Raw genomic sequence first — 13,523 nt, 5'->3', positions numbered from 1 at the left:
GATTGGGGGTTGAAGAACAGAATTTGTTGACAAAGTTGGAGTTGGAATTTGTGGGGAAGTAAAGAGTTTGATTTGGTGAAAGGTTTGAAGTATACCATCTTCAGAGTCAGTAGAGAAAGATGAGGTCTTTCGAGGGTACTGCGCAACCTGTTCCTGACAATTGGACAAGGATGATTCTCAGACCTCACCCTCTTGCCTGCCTCAGCCATGTCGACCCAAAGTTATTCAGGAGTGATATGCAGAGAAGTGATGTTATGGAATTCTGTTGTCATTGTAAATCCAATATCTGGTCAAATGAGCCAGGCATGATGTGGTCCAGCCATATTGGAAATTGGTATGTGTATACTTTGCCTTTGTCTTCTTGTAAGGTCCCCAACAATCTGTTGCCAAATACTGAGGTTGGTTTCACGTCCACGAACATACTAAAGGTGTTCAGTTGGTAATATGTCTGTAGGTCTGTGTGGCCTGGACAATGAAACCATGCTATCACAGATCTCATTCAAGATATGGACTCATACAGTCAACTACAGGTCAAAGACATGCATTGTCATCCTGGAAACCAGAGTTCTGACCTACTCAAGGGCAGATAGGATGACCAGTGGGTGTATAAACTGGTTCACATGACACTTGAGCTCTTCATGTGACTATCAGATCTGGGCCTCTTTGCATAAGGTGCCCTTAGCACTAAGACTTAGTAAGAGTATTGGGGTTACAATAGTCTTTTCATTAAGATCGCTTTGTGCAAGTGGATCTAGTGCAGTTGTCCAGTGCAAATGCAGGCTGGACCCTCGTGTTCCCACCATTGTACCTATGATATCATGGAGATGCCAGCAACTCCTCTTTTGGAAGAGTCACTCTCATTTTCAGATACAAACTCTGCTCTCCGATTTATGTATAAAATCTCTGATATTTTAAGAAAATACAAATATGTTTGTAAATTTAGAATGTTCGAAAGAATTTTAGTAAATAGCCATTTAAATATGTTCATTTGAGTTAAGTATTATCTGCCTAAGTATGGTCAGAAGTTGCATATTTCCAGGCTGAATCTGAAGATAGTCATGCAGGAGGCCCCCAAGCCCCCACCTTCGAAATGGGCCTGAGTCCCGTTTCCCTCTCGATTCAGGGTTGGCATCTCTGATTATCCTTCCTTGAGGCTGGATAGTACAGCATACATTGTGTTTCCAAACACGGTGCCGGCCACAACAGAACTTCACTTCATCAGAAAACAGGGTTTATCTTCAGTACCTCTGTTGACAACACATTCTCACCATTATCTGAGGTGTTTATGTGCCACAGTCTAGGATGTCCTGATTTTTGCTTTCAATTTGTTTTGTATCAGTGATGTCATAAGTTTTGTTCTCAGATCCCAAGTTGTTCCCAATGTAAAATTACATTGTGTTCGTATATGCACTGAGGCATACATCTTGATCATGTGTGGGAGTTATCAGCCTTATCTCTACCCTGACACTGTTCCATCAGTCATGGCACCATACTTTTACATTTACCAAAGTACTGTTCCTGTATGTTGGGATATTGCTGATACCAGTGTACAACACTCAGTCAGTGATACATTAGGAATGTTGCTGACACCAGTGTACAACACTCAGTGACACAGCAGGAATGTTGCTGACACCAGTGTACAACACTCAATCAGTGATACATTAGGAATGTTGCTGACACTAGTGTACAACACTCAGTGATACATTAGAAATGTTGCTGACACCAGTGTACAACACTCAGTCAGTGATACAGCAGGAATGTTGCTGACATCAGTGTACAACACTCAGTGATACAGCAGGAATGTTGCTGACACCAGTGTACAACACTCAGTGACACAGCAGGAATGTTGCTGACACCAGTGTACAACACTCAATCAGTGATACATTAGGAATGTTGCTGACACTAGTGTACAACACTCAGTGATACATTAGAAATGTTGCTGACACCAGTGTACAACACTCAGTCAGTGATACAGCAGGAATGTTGCTGACATCAGTGTACAACACTCAGTGATACAGCAGGAATGTTGCTGACACCAGTGTACAACACTCAGTGACACAGCAGGAATGTTGCTGACACCAGTGTACAACACTCAGTGATACATTAGGAATGTTGCTGACACCAGTGTACAACACTCAGTGACACAGCAGGAATGTTGCTGACACCAGTGTACAACACTCAGTGATACATTAGGAATGTTGCTAACACCAGTGTACAACACTCAGTGACACAGCAGGAATGTTGCTAACACCAGTGTACAACACTCAGGGACACAGCAGGAATGTTGCTGACACCAGTGTACAACACTCAGTCAGTAATACAGCAGGAATGTTTGATGACACCAGTGTACAATACTCAGTGATACAATAGGAATGTTGCTGACACCAGTGTACAACACTCAGTGATACATTAGGAATGTTGCTGACACCAGTGTACAACACTCAATGAGTAACACAGCAGGAATGTTGCTGACACCAGTGTACAACACTCAATGAGTAACACAGCAGGAATTTTGCTGACACCAATGTACAACGCTCAATCAGTAATATATTAGGAATGTTGTTGACACCAGTGTACAACACTCAGTGATACATTAGGAATGTTGCTGACACCAGTGTACAACACTCAGTAATACATTAGGAATGTTGCTGACACCAGTGTACAACACTCAGTGATACAGCAGGAATGTTGTTGACACCAGTGTACAACACTCAATCAGTAATATATTAGGAATGTTGCTGACACCAGTGTACAACACTCAGTGATACATTAGGAATGTTGCTAACACCAGTGTACAACACTCAGTTAGTGATACATTAAGAATGTTGCTGACACCAGTGTACAACACTCAGTGATACAGCAGGAATGTTGCTGACACCAGTGTACAGGCATAAGAGGCATAGGAACATAAGAGCATGATCAACCGCTGGTATAAATAGAAATGGCAAAGGAAAACTTTTTTCTACTACATTTATTGCAAAAATGCTTTTTGAAGTTAAAGAGCAGGACCATCAGGTGTATGTTTGTTCACATTTTTCTAAGTAGTCAGGAGCAGAGGGTGGTAAAGTAGGACTGATTTATTTGTACCCAGGCTGTCAAATGCAGCGATACAGACTAACCCGACTTGAATGTATGGCCCATGATGCACATTGTTCCTCCTCCAGGTCGGTCTGACCTAACCTGTGTCATGACTGAGAGCAGAGGACAGTGACCTGCCACACACTGAGATAACAGTTCTGGTTATGCAAGCTATGTTTTTATATGTGCCTTTATCAGAGAGTTGACACCTACCTTTTTAATTCTGACTGTCTTGTCTGGCAGTTGTCTGAAGCCAGTAATAGAATTGAAGCCATGTTCATGTCAAAAAGAGACAAATCCATAAATTATTATTGTATTTGACCTTATACAGTAAAAAAGTTAAATATTCTTCTTTCGTCCAGAGCCCTCAGCATATTTGAGCAGTTCATCACGTTAATTGTTATATCTATTGATAAAAAATTAATGCTGCTATTATTCGATCAGGTAAAGACTTCTTTTACTGTGCTATTCTGTCATTTGACCTGTGCTTATTCAGACGCCAGTGGCCTTTAGTCTACAAGAATGTATGTGTGTGTGAGATGCTCGTAGTAAGAGTTAGCGAGTGAGTTGGGTTTTATGGCACTCTTAGCAAGAAATATTCCAGCAGCAGGGGACTCCAGAAATGGGCTTCAGACATTGTACCCATGTGGGGAATTCTCCGGTCTTTGCTTGTCGAAAGAGGTGACTAATGAGATGAGGTGATCAGACTAGGTCTTGACTGACACAAGTCGTTGTATCCCGGTTGCGGATATCGATGATCATGCTTGTGATCACTGGATTGTCTGGTTCAGATTTGGTTATATAGAGACTGGTACATATATAGTTGGAAAGTTACGGAGTTCACAGTAAAACTAAGCTCTTGCTCTATGTGTATGGAAAGGAGATGACTCTTTGTTAGTAAATTACCAAGCAGTACATCTGATGCATGTTGGCCTCTCAGAGGCATTCGGTATTGAGAGTGGTATATTCCTGTAGCAGTACATCTGATGCATGTTGGCCTCTCTGAGGCATTCGGTAGTGAGAGTGGTATATTTCTGTAGGAGTACATCTGATGCATGTTGGCCTCTCTGAGGCATTCGGTAGTGAGAGTGGTATATTCCTGTAGCAGTACATCTGATGCATGTTGGCCTCTCTGAGGCATTCGGTATTGAGAGTGGTATATTTCTGTAGCAGTACATCTGATGCATGTTGGCCTCTCTGAGGCATTCGGTATTGAGAGTGGTATATTTCTGTAGCAGTACATCTGATGCATGTTGGCCTCTCTAAGGGATGCGGTAGTGAGAGTGGTATATTCCTGTAGGAGTACATCTGATGCATGTTGGCCTCTCTGAGGCATTCGGTAGTGAGAGTGGTATATTCCTGTAGCAGTACATCTGATGCATGTTGGCCTCTCTGAGGCATTCGGTATTGAGAGTGGTATATTCCTGTAGCAGTACATCTGATGCATGTTGGCCTCTCTGAGGCATTCGGTAGTGAGAGTGGTATATTCCTGTAGCAGTACATCTGATGCATGTTGGCCTCTCTAAGGCATTCGGTAGTGAGAGTGGTATATTCCTGTAGCAGTACATCTGATGCATGTTGGCCTCTCTGAGGCATTCGGTAGTGAGAGTGGTATATTCCTGTAGCAGTACATCTGATGCATGTTGGCCTCTCTAAGGGATGCGGTAGTGAAAGTGGTATATTCCTGTAGCAGTGACTTTTGTTAGTAAGTATGAGTAGTATAGGGAACAAAATAAAGACACGAGTTTATAATAACCAGCCTAAACTCAAGGTTTCTTTTGTCTTTCTAGGTCTGGTTGATTGCAGCTCTTTCTACTTCATTGTGGCAAAATCAGTTAAATTCATTTTTCTGTAATTAGATAAATTATGCTTAGCATGTTGTGAAGTGTTGTGGTTTGGAATGGTTTCCAATACACAGTGAACGTTGTAAAGAGTTGTGGTTTGGAAAGGATTGTGGTTTAGAAATGGTGTCCTTTACATGGTAGATGTTGTATAGGATTGTGTTTTGGAAAGGGCAGTAGTTTGGAAAGGTGTCCTTTACACAGTGGATGTTGTCAGGATTGTGTTTTGGAAAGGACTGTGGTTCAGAAAGGTGTCCTGTACACAGTGGATGTTATACAGGATTGTGTTTAGGCCTGTAGTTTAGAAAGGTGTCCTTTACAAACAGGATGTTGTCATGATTAATGTTTGGAAAAGACTTTAGTTTAGAAAGGTGTACTGTACACAGGGGGATGTTGTCAGGATTAACGTTAGGAATGGCCAAGGTCCCTTTTAATGATGCCAGAACATATCTTCCCCTAGATCAGGTTGTTTTGAAGCGTAGGTATCTCATATGGTTAGATTTGAAAGAACCACCTACATGCTACAGTCTGCGGCCTTGAACTACAATACCTCTGTGCTGTACAACAGGTCACATGACTGGTGTTTCTGTTCCTGTGGCGTAGTGACAGCTGGCCACTGAGGCCAAGGGAGGTCACTCTGAAAACGTCCTTTCTCAGGTAAACAGGTGTGTTAAGACTTGACCTTCTTTGTAGGGGGAATATATAGGTTAACTTTTATGACAGAAGATCAACAAGATAAGATATTAGAAGTTATACTGAGGGTTAAATGTGTGTTTCAAGGCAGAGTTATTTTGAAAGTAAATACATGATTTGGGTATATTTACCTTTATATACATGAACTTAGTTTGCCATGAGCTAAGCTGAAGAAGTTTTATGATTGCAGTTGTTTGTATATTTGAATGATTCGATTCTGTCTGGTGACCTTTCTGTTTGTTTTAAGAGAACATTGGTATGTAACTGTTAGTAATCACTGACATTTTCCTACATGCGTCACCTTACACAGGTGGTGTGTGTCAGTGTTCACTTTCATAATCATTAGGTCATTATACTCATAACAATACGTATAATCATGGTTACATGTGGTTACCACAACACACTGGACCAATTAATCACTAGTGTTTTGTGTGTATTAGTCTCTTTAAGCTCAGACAGGTGATGGATGGTGAGTGGTTGAGTGAGGGAGGTGAGAGAATGGTGAGTTGTTGAGTGAGTGAAGTGAGAGGATGGTCATTGGTTGAGTGAGTAAAGTGAGTGAATGGTGAGTGGTTGAGTGAATGAAGTGAGGGGATGGTGAGTGGTTGAGTGAGTGAGGTGAGAGGATGGTGAGTAGTTGAGTGAGTGAGGTGAGAGGATTGTGAGTGAGTAAAGCGAGATGATGGTGGGTGTAGAGAGAGTATGGTGACCGGTTGAGTGAGGGAGGTGAGAGGATGGTGAACGGTTGAGTGAGGGAGGTGAGAGAATGGTGAACGGTTGAGTGAGGGAGGTGAGAGAATGGTGAGTGGTTGAGTGAGGGAGGTGAGAGAATGGTGAACGGTTGAGTGAGGGAGGTGAGAGAATGGTGAGTGGTTGAGTGAGGGAGGTGAGAGAATGGTGAACGGTTGAGTGAGGGAGGTGAGAGAATGGTGAGTGGTTGAGTGAGGGAGGTGAGAGAATGGTGAACGGTTGATTGAGTGAGGTGAGAGGATGGTGAGTGGTTGAGTGAGTGAAGAGAGAGGATTGTGAGTGATTTATTGAGTGGAGCGAGAGGATTATGAGTGGTTGTATGATTGAAGTGACCGGTTGAGTGAGTGAGGTGAGAGGATTGTGAGTGGTTCAGTGAGTGAAGAAAGAGGATTGCGAGTAGTTGAGTGAGTGAAGAAAGAAGATTGTTAGTAGTTGAGTGAGTGAAGAAAGAGGATTGTGAGTAGTTGAGTGAGTGAAGAAAGAGGATTGTGAGTAGTTGAGTGAGTGAGATGAGAGAATGGTGAGTGGTTGAGTAAGTGATGGGAGAGAACGGTGAGTGGTTGTGATAGAAAGAGGTTTTCTTGGTGAGTGACAGGGCTGTTGTGATACATGGTTTTATGAGAAAATAAGTAATTGAGAGGTGTGAGGTAGAGTAGCTATGTGAATGAGGTTTTTAGAGTATACATAATTTTGTATATATGTGTAGGTTCAACTGTACAGACACCAATTCAGTGTAATTCTATTTAGTTCAAGGAGCATACTTCTCTGCAGAATACGTTGTTGAGGTTGATGCTGTGGTGACATCCACAACATGATGGTCAGATAGCCCAAGCTGCCTCAGAGGTGCCAGAAGGTTAATAGTTATATCACTTATCCCTCCGTGTACCCATATTCTGCTGGGTGAACAGAGGCAATTATTCATGAACACCTTCACTTGCCTGAGGTGACGCAACATTTGTCACATATATGGGGCAGGACTTTCATCCTAAAAATTCTTTGACTCAAGCTACCAAACACAATTACATATCTAAGAACTTTCTGTGACCATTGTTGTGTAACTTCAACTTACTGGCAACCTGGTCACAATGCATATGACCACATACCACTGCATACCAACATCGTTAACCATATCAGTTTCAAACATAATGTCTTTAGAGTTGATATGGCAATTTAACATTGTAATTTGAAGTGGCCACATGATGTTGAGTTCCTGAGCATCACGATGTTTACATGTTTACACTCAATTTTCAAGTTAAACAGGGAACTAGTGGTCATTAGACCTCATTGGTGGTGTATTGACAGGTAAACTGCAGAAAAGATGGGTTTAATTTAGTTGTACCTATTCCATGTCAACAAAGGTGGGTGAAACATGCATAAAATATGAACAAAAATATACCTGTGGCAGATCCCTGAAGTCAGTGGTAGAGTTTGAATGTCAGTTGTAGAGATGGGATGAACAGTGACAAAGGAAAGTGTGAAGACATATAAACCTGCACATGTCTGACAAGGATAGATTGGATGTGAGATATTTACACAACATCTGCATATCAGTCATATGGTGATGTGTGAATGATGTTGACTCACACACTGACTTATCACCTTTGTTGTTTCAGTTGTGGATATTATATATACACCATCTGCGTATCACAGAGTGATATAGTGCTGTGTGAACAATGTTGACTCACACACTGACTTATCACCTTTGTTGTTTCAGTTGTGGATATTATATATACACCATCTGCGTATCACACAGTGATATAGTGCTGTGTGAACAATGTTGACTCACACACTGACTTATCACCTTTGTTGTTTCAGTTGTGGATATTATATATACACCATCTGCGTATCACAGAGTGATATAGTGCTGTGTGAACAATGTTGACTCACACACTGACTTATCACCTTTGTTGTTTCAGTTGTGGATATTATATATACACCATCTGCGTATCACAGAGTGATATAGTGCTGTGTGAACAATGTTGACTCACACACTGACTTATCACCTTTGTTGTTTCAGTTGTGGATATTATATATACACCATCTGCGTATCACACAGTGATATAGTGCTGTTTGAACAATGTTGACTCACACACTGACTTATCACCTTTGTTGTTTCAGTTGTGGATATTATATATACACCATCTGCGTATCACACAGTGATATAGTGCTGTGTGAACAATGTTGACTCACACACTGACTTATCACCTTTGTTGTTTCAGTTGTGGATATTATATATACACCATCTGCGTATCACACAGTGATATAGTGCTGTGTGAACAATGTTGACTCACACACTGACTTATCACCTTTGTTGTTTCAGTTGTGGATATTATATATACACCATCTGCGTATCACACAGTGATATAGTGCTGTGTGAACAATGTTGACTCACACACTGACTTATCACCTTTGTTGTTTCAGTATGGGACATCTATAGGCAGTGGCCACTATGGTATCACACTGAGGTATGTAGACAACATATTCATCAAACTAAACATAGCCACTTGAAGAAAATAAACTGTTATCTTTTCTTTTTCTTCTTGATATAACTACTTTCAAATAGATTCGCTTCAAGACATCTGTCATGCATGCACTGTGTGAGCAATGTTTATGCTGGCTTGCATTGCCTCAGGTTTTCTCCTGCATCACTCTATAATGAAAGCAACTCTGGCATGGATTCCAGAGGATGGAAAGCTGAAATTACTGCTGTAAAAGGAGATAGAAATTTTTCTGATTGGCTAAACACTCTTCTGTTATTTTCACTGTACCCATATACCGCTGCCATTGGCAACTCATTCGGTACTTTGTGGTAGCACTTCTTGATCTCGAATAACATTTGATGAATCTCAAGTCACACATGATGCACAGATATTACCGATGTTTTGCGAATGAAAATCAATGGAAGGGAGATAACTCTAAATCTGTGTCGTCTACAATATCTAGCAGTGTTTGTCTAAAGTGTAAAATTCGATACCGGTGCTTCAAACTGTTCAAACTTGACATGGAGGTGTTCAGTAACGTAAATATACTGTTTGCTGGTCCCTCAGGGCCCATGGGTTGATGTATCCTTGATGTACATCTTGGAACATAAACAAACATCGAGGGTACATCAACTCATGCCCATCTTGTGACCAGTGAACAAGTTATAAAGTAGAATTTCTGGGAGAGTGTAAGCTGATATACATGGTGCAGAATTCCCATTGGGCAGAGAATAGTTGATAAAGCTTTCCCTAGTGAAAGAAGACCAGGAAGTGTTGAAAATTAAACCCCTGGAGAGAAATGTTAGGAAATGTGGAGGTATCATTCTCAGGATAGAAAAAGCAGAGATTGTTGACGTAGAATACCGGAGAATAATGTTAGGAATTGTTCAGATGACACAAAGCAGAGGTTGTTAGTGTAGAATCCCCAAGGGAATAAGGTAAGGAATTGTTCAGGAGACGGAAAGCAGAGATTGTTGGTGTAGAGTCCACAAGGGAATAAGGTAAGGAATTGTTCAGGAGACGGAAAGCAGAGATTGTTGGTGTAGAATCCCCAAGGGAATAAGGTAAGGAATTGTTCAGATGACACAAAGCAGAGATTGTTGGTGTAGAATCCCCAAGGGAATAAGGTAAGGAATTGTTGATGTAGAATGCCAAGAAGAATAAGAATTGTTTATGTAAATTTCAAGTTTCAAAATTTCAAAGCCAAGTTTGTTGATACAGAATTTGCGACAGAAAGCTGAGATTGTTGATGGAGAATTAGAGAAAGAAAGCTAAGATTGTTGATGGAGAATTAGAGAAAGAAAGCTGAGATTGTTGATGGAGAATTAGAGAAAGAAAGCTAAGATTGTTGATGGAGAATAAGAGAAAGAAAGCTGAGATTGTTGATGGAGAATTAGAGAAAGAAAGCTGAGATTGTTGATGGAGAATAAGAGAAAGAAAGCTGAGATTGTTGATGGAGAATTAGAGAAAGAAAACCGAGATTGTTGATGCAGAATTAGAGAAAGAAAGCTGAGATTGTTGATGCAGAATTAGAGAAAGAAAGCTGAGATTTTTAATGCAGAATTAGAGTAAGAAAGCCAAGTTTGTTGATACAGAATTAGCGACAGAAAGTTGAGATTGTTGATGGAGAATTTGAGAAAGAAAGCCAAGATTATTGATGCAGAATTAGAAAAAGAAAATGGTAGATTATTGATGCAGAATTAGAGAAAGAAAGCTGAGATTTTTAATGCAGAATTAGAGTAAGAAAGCCAAGTTTGTTGATACAGAATTAGCGACAGAAAGTTGAGATTGTTGATGGAGAATTTGAGAAAGAAAGCCAAGATTATTGATGCAGAATTAGAAAAAGAAAATGGTAGATTATTGATGCAGAATTAGAGAAAGAAAGCAGTTGATACAGAATTAAATGTAGAAAAAAAAGCTTAGATTGTTGATGTAGATTACACGATGCCATTTAGAAAGTGGTCAAATGCAACATTTGTCATATTTGGGATTTCACTTTCTTAGCAAAGTACAAATTCTAGTGCTTTTTTCGGTTGAGTCCCATCCGGGATTCGAACCCGCACCCTCAGAGTCAGACACCTAATCGCCAGCACACAAAGTCAGCCGCCTAGCCCGCTGTTGATGTAGAGTTCCAAGAAAACAGTAAGATGCAATTGTAGATGTTTTGTGAATGTCAGTATGGTGGCAAATGTGAGGCAATTTGATTCTGTTATGGCCCAGTTTGTCCTTATGCAAGGAGACAGTGCCTTCAGTAGTTGCCCTGCACATGAATTGGTGTTTCACCCATTCATATATTTCACATGTCACACTTGAATATAAATATGTTGATAAATTAACCTGGGATTCAAAAAGTGCAGGGCCAATGACTTCAGTTAATTCAGCCCTTGGGGGAATAATTATCAGCTAGTGTCATCTATTCTAGTCTGTCAGTTTCATGTACTTCTTGAAGTGACTAGACATGGAAAGTAGGACATGTGGTGGATTAGGACATGACAGGGGTGTATTTGTTAGTACTTTGTAAAACTGAAGCAGATTTATTAAGAATTATTTAACCAGGACAGGATGTTGGCAGTATTTACAACTTAGACTAATGTTTGATAGTATTTAACTTTGGACTGACTAGTGATTGTATGTAACACTAGGACCGATTGGTGATTGTATCTAGAATGAGAACTGATTGGTGATTATATATGTAACACTGGGACTGACTGGTAATTGTATATAACACTAATACTGATTGGTGATTGCATAAAAAAGAGAACTGACTGGTTATTGTTTATAGCACTGAGACTGATTGGTAATTATATAACACACTAGTACTGATTGGTGATAGTATCTAAAATGAGAACTGACTGGTAGTTGTATATGACACTATGACTGACTGGTTATTGTATATGACACTAAGACTGACTGGTTATTGTATATGACACTATGACTGACTGGTTATTGTATATGACACTATGACTGACTGGTAATATTATAAATCACTAGGACTGATTGGTGATTGTATAAATCACAAGGACAGGTGCGTCTACATAACACCAGGACCTCTTGTTAACAGGATGCAAAACTTGGACTTATTGCTGACAGCATGTAAAACTAGGAGTGATTGTTGATAGTACAGTGTATTCCGGTTTGTTGTGGTTTAACCTGTAAAAACCATGTTTATTTGGCACTGGGACAGTTCTTATGTTGAAAGAGCCTTTTTTTGTGTGGAAGACATGTAGTTTTAATCACTTCTGCTGACAAAAACTCATTTTCCCGTAGAGCAGTAAAAACTGACCTGTTATAATGGCCAAACAGCACAGTTTAATAGTGCCTCAGTGTCAATTTGACATTCTTTATTAAAATCCCAGCCGAGTTATGACAATGGTTATAAGAGCAAGGTCCTACAAAAGGTAGAGAGGGGAAATGAATGGGCGTGTCAGGAAGTTCCTAGATAATATCAAGCAATGCCTCTTGTTTGTGATCCCAAAACATCCTATCATGTATCAATGTCCTCTCAGAATATATTGTTGTATTTCTCCAGAAGACTCTCCAGATATCCTTATTCTTGTGTAGGACTTAACTGATCCTTTATGCATACAAATATTTCCTTCAACAACCTGTTAGAGTTTCTAGTGTGTAATTCACTCTCTAATGGTAATTCAAGTGTCTGAAAATGGATCTTTTTATTCGTATCCTCAGTCAGCTTAATAACAAAAATATGTTCCTGTTAAAGATTTTTGGTCAACTCCACATATTGTAGTATTCCATATGTTGGCTGTCTATAGATAACCATTTCTTCAGTAGACAATCCAGTGAATGATAGTATGTACAATCAGTTTGATTCCTCCTTAGTGCCTCATCAGTTCTCATCCTGCAATAACTCTTCTATACCTGAAATGCAATGACAAGTCCAGTATATAAGCTGGAATCATTTATACTGAACCATTTCTGGAGGTGTTCAGCAGGAGGAAGCTGTTTAAGGATGTTCACCAACTGGGTGACCTGATTTCATGACAGTGAAAGAAAACTAGACGTATTGATTGCCAAATACTGCTATATTTTGTCTTAAATAATTTAGATTCATTGCAAAAACATGATAAAAAAATTTGAAATTAATATTTCCAAGAAGATCAAGGTTTAAGTCGTCCCACCCCTTCCTCCCTCAGAAATATGAATAGCATCATGAAAGTATTAATTCATAATGTCGAGGTATGTTTTAAAACAATTTCTGATACTAAAATGTATAGCCTTAAAAGATCAATCTAAAAAAGTAAAAGATGGTATCAAATATATATTTTGTTTTGTTTAAATGCACATGTAAAACTGGCTCATCAACATAAGCAATGGCGGCTGCAGAACGACAACTGTGGCTGCAGCATTAGCCGCATCTTCACATCTTCATCGGCCTGCCCTTGGCCTGCCCTCGTGTGACCTGGGTCAGCTTAACATGGCTACTCCAGCAGGATGACTGGCTGACTACATGGCTGACTGCCTGCCACATGCCGAGGCCTTCCGTCTTTCACTCTGTCTCTGGCCACCGTGGTTGCCCCAGCTCAGTGCTGATTGGCTGAAAACTGTGTGTTGATATAAGCAGTAGCCAGGATGTATACCCACAACAGCCAAATAAACAGCGTCATTATTCTCTCTGTTTGTCAGATGTGCCTAACACTGGCCCTAACTGTGTATGGCAGTT

The 13,523-nt window shown here is 40.1% G+C and overlaps 1 protein-coding gene across 3 annotated transcripts in view; it reads left to right on the top strand.

The window, feature by feature from the left end:
* Positions 1-13,523, top strand: part of LOC137293891 (estrogen receptor-like) — a 136,572-nt gene that overhangs the window by 34,589 nt on the left and 88,460 nt on the right. For all 3 annotated transcript variants that reach the window (XM_067824684.1, XM_067824683.1, XM_067824685.1), the window contains exon 2: positions 8,784-8,827. The gene's annotated coding sequence lies outside the window, so the exon portion shown is untranslated. The remainder of the gene's footprint in view (positions 1-8,783; positions 8,828-13,523) is intronic.

The sequence above is a fragment of the Haliotis asinina genome, chromosome 8 (genome assembly GCF_037392515.1).
Source record: "Haliotis asinina isolate JCU_RB_2024 chromosome 8, JCU_Hal_asi_v2, whole genome shotgun sequence".
In the NCBI taxonomy this organism is placed as follows: Eukaryota; Metazoa; Mollusca; class Gastropoda; order Lepetellida; family Haliotidae; genus Haliotis; species Haliotis asinina.
This window is presented reverse-complemented; position numbering and strand designations above follow the sequence as displayed.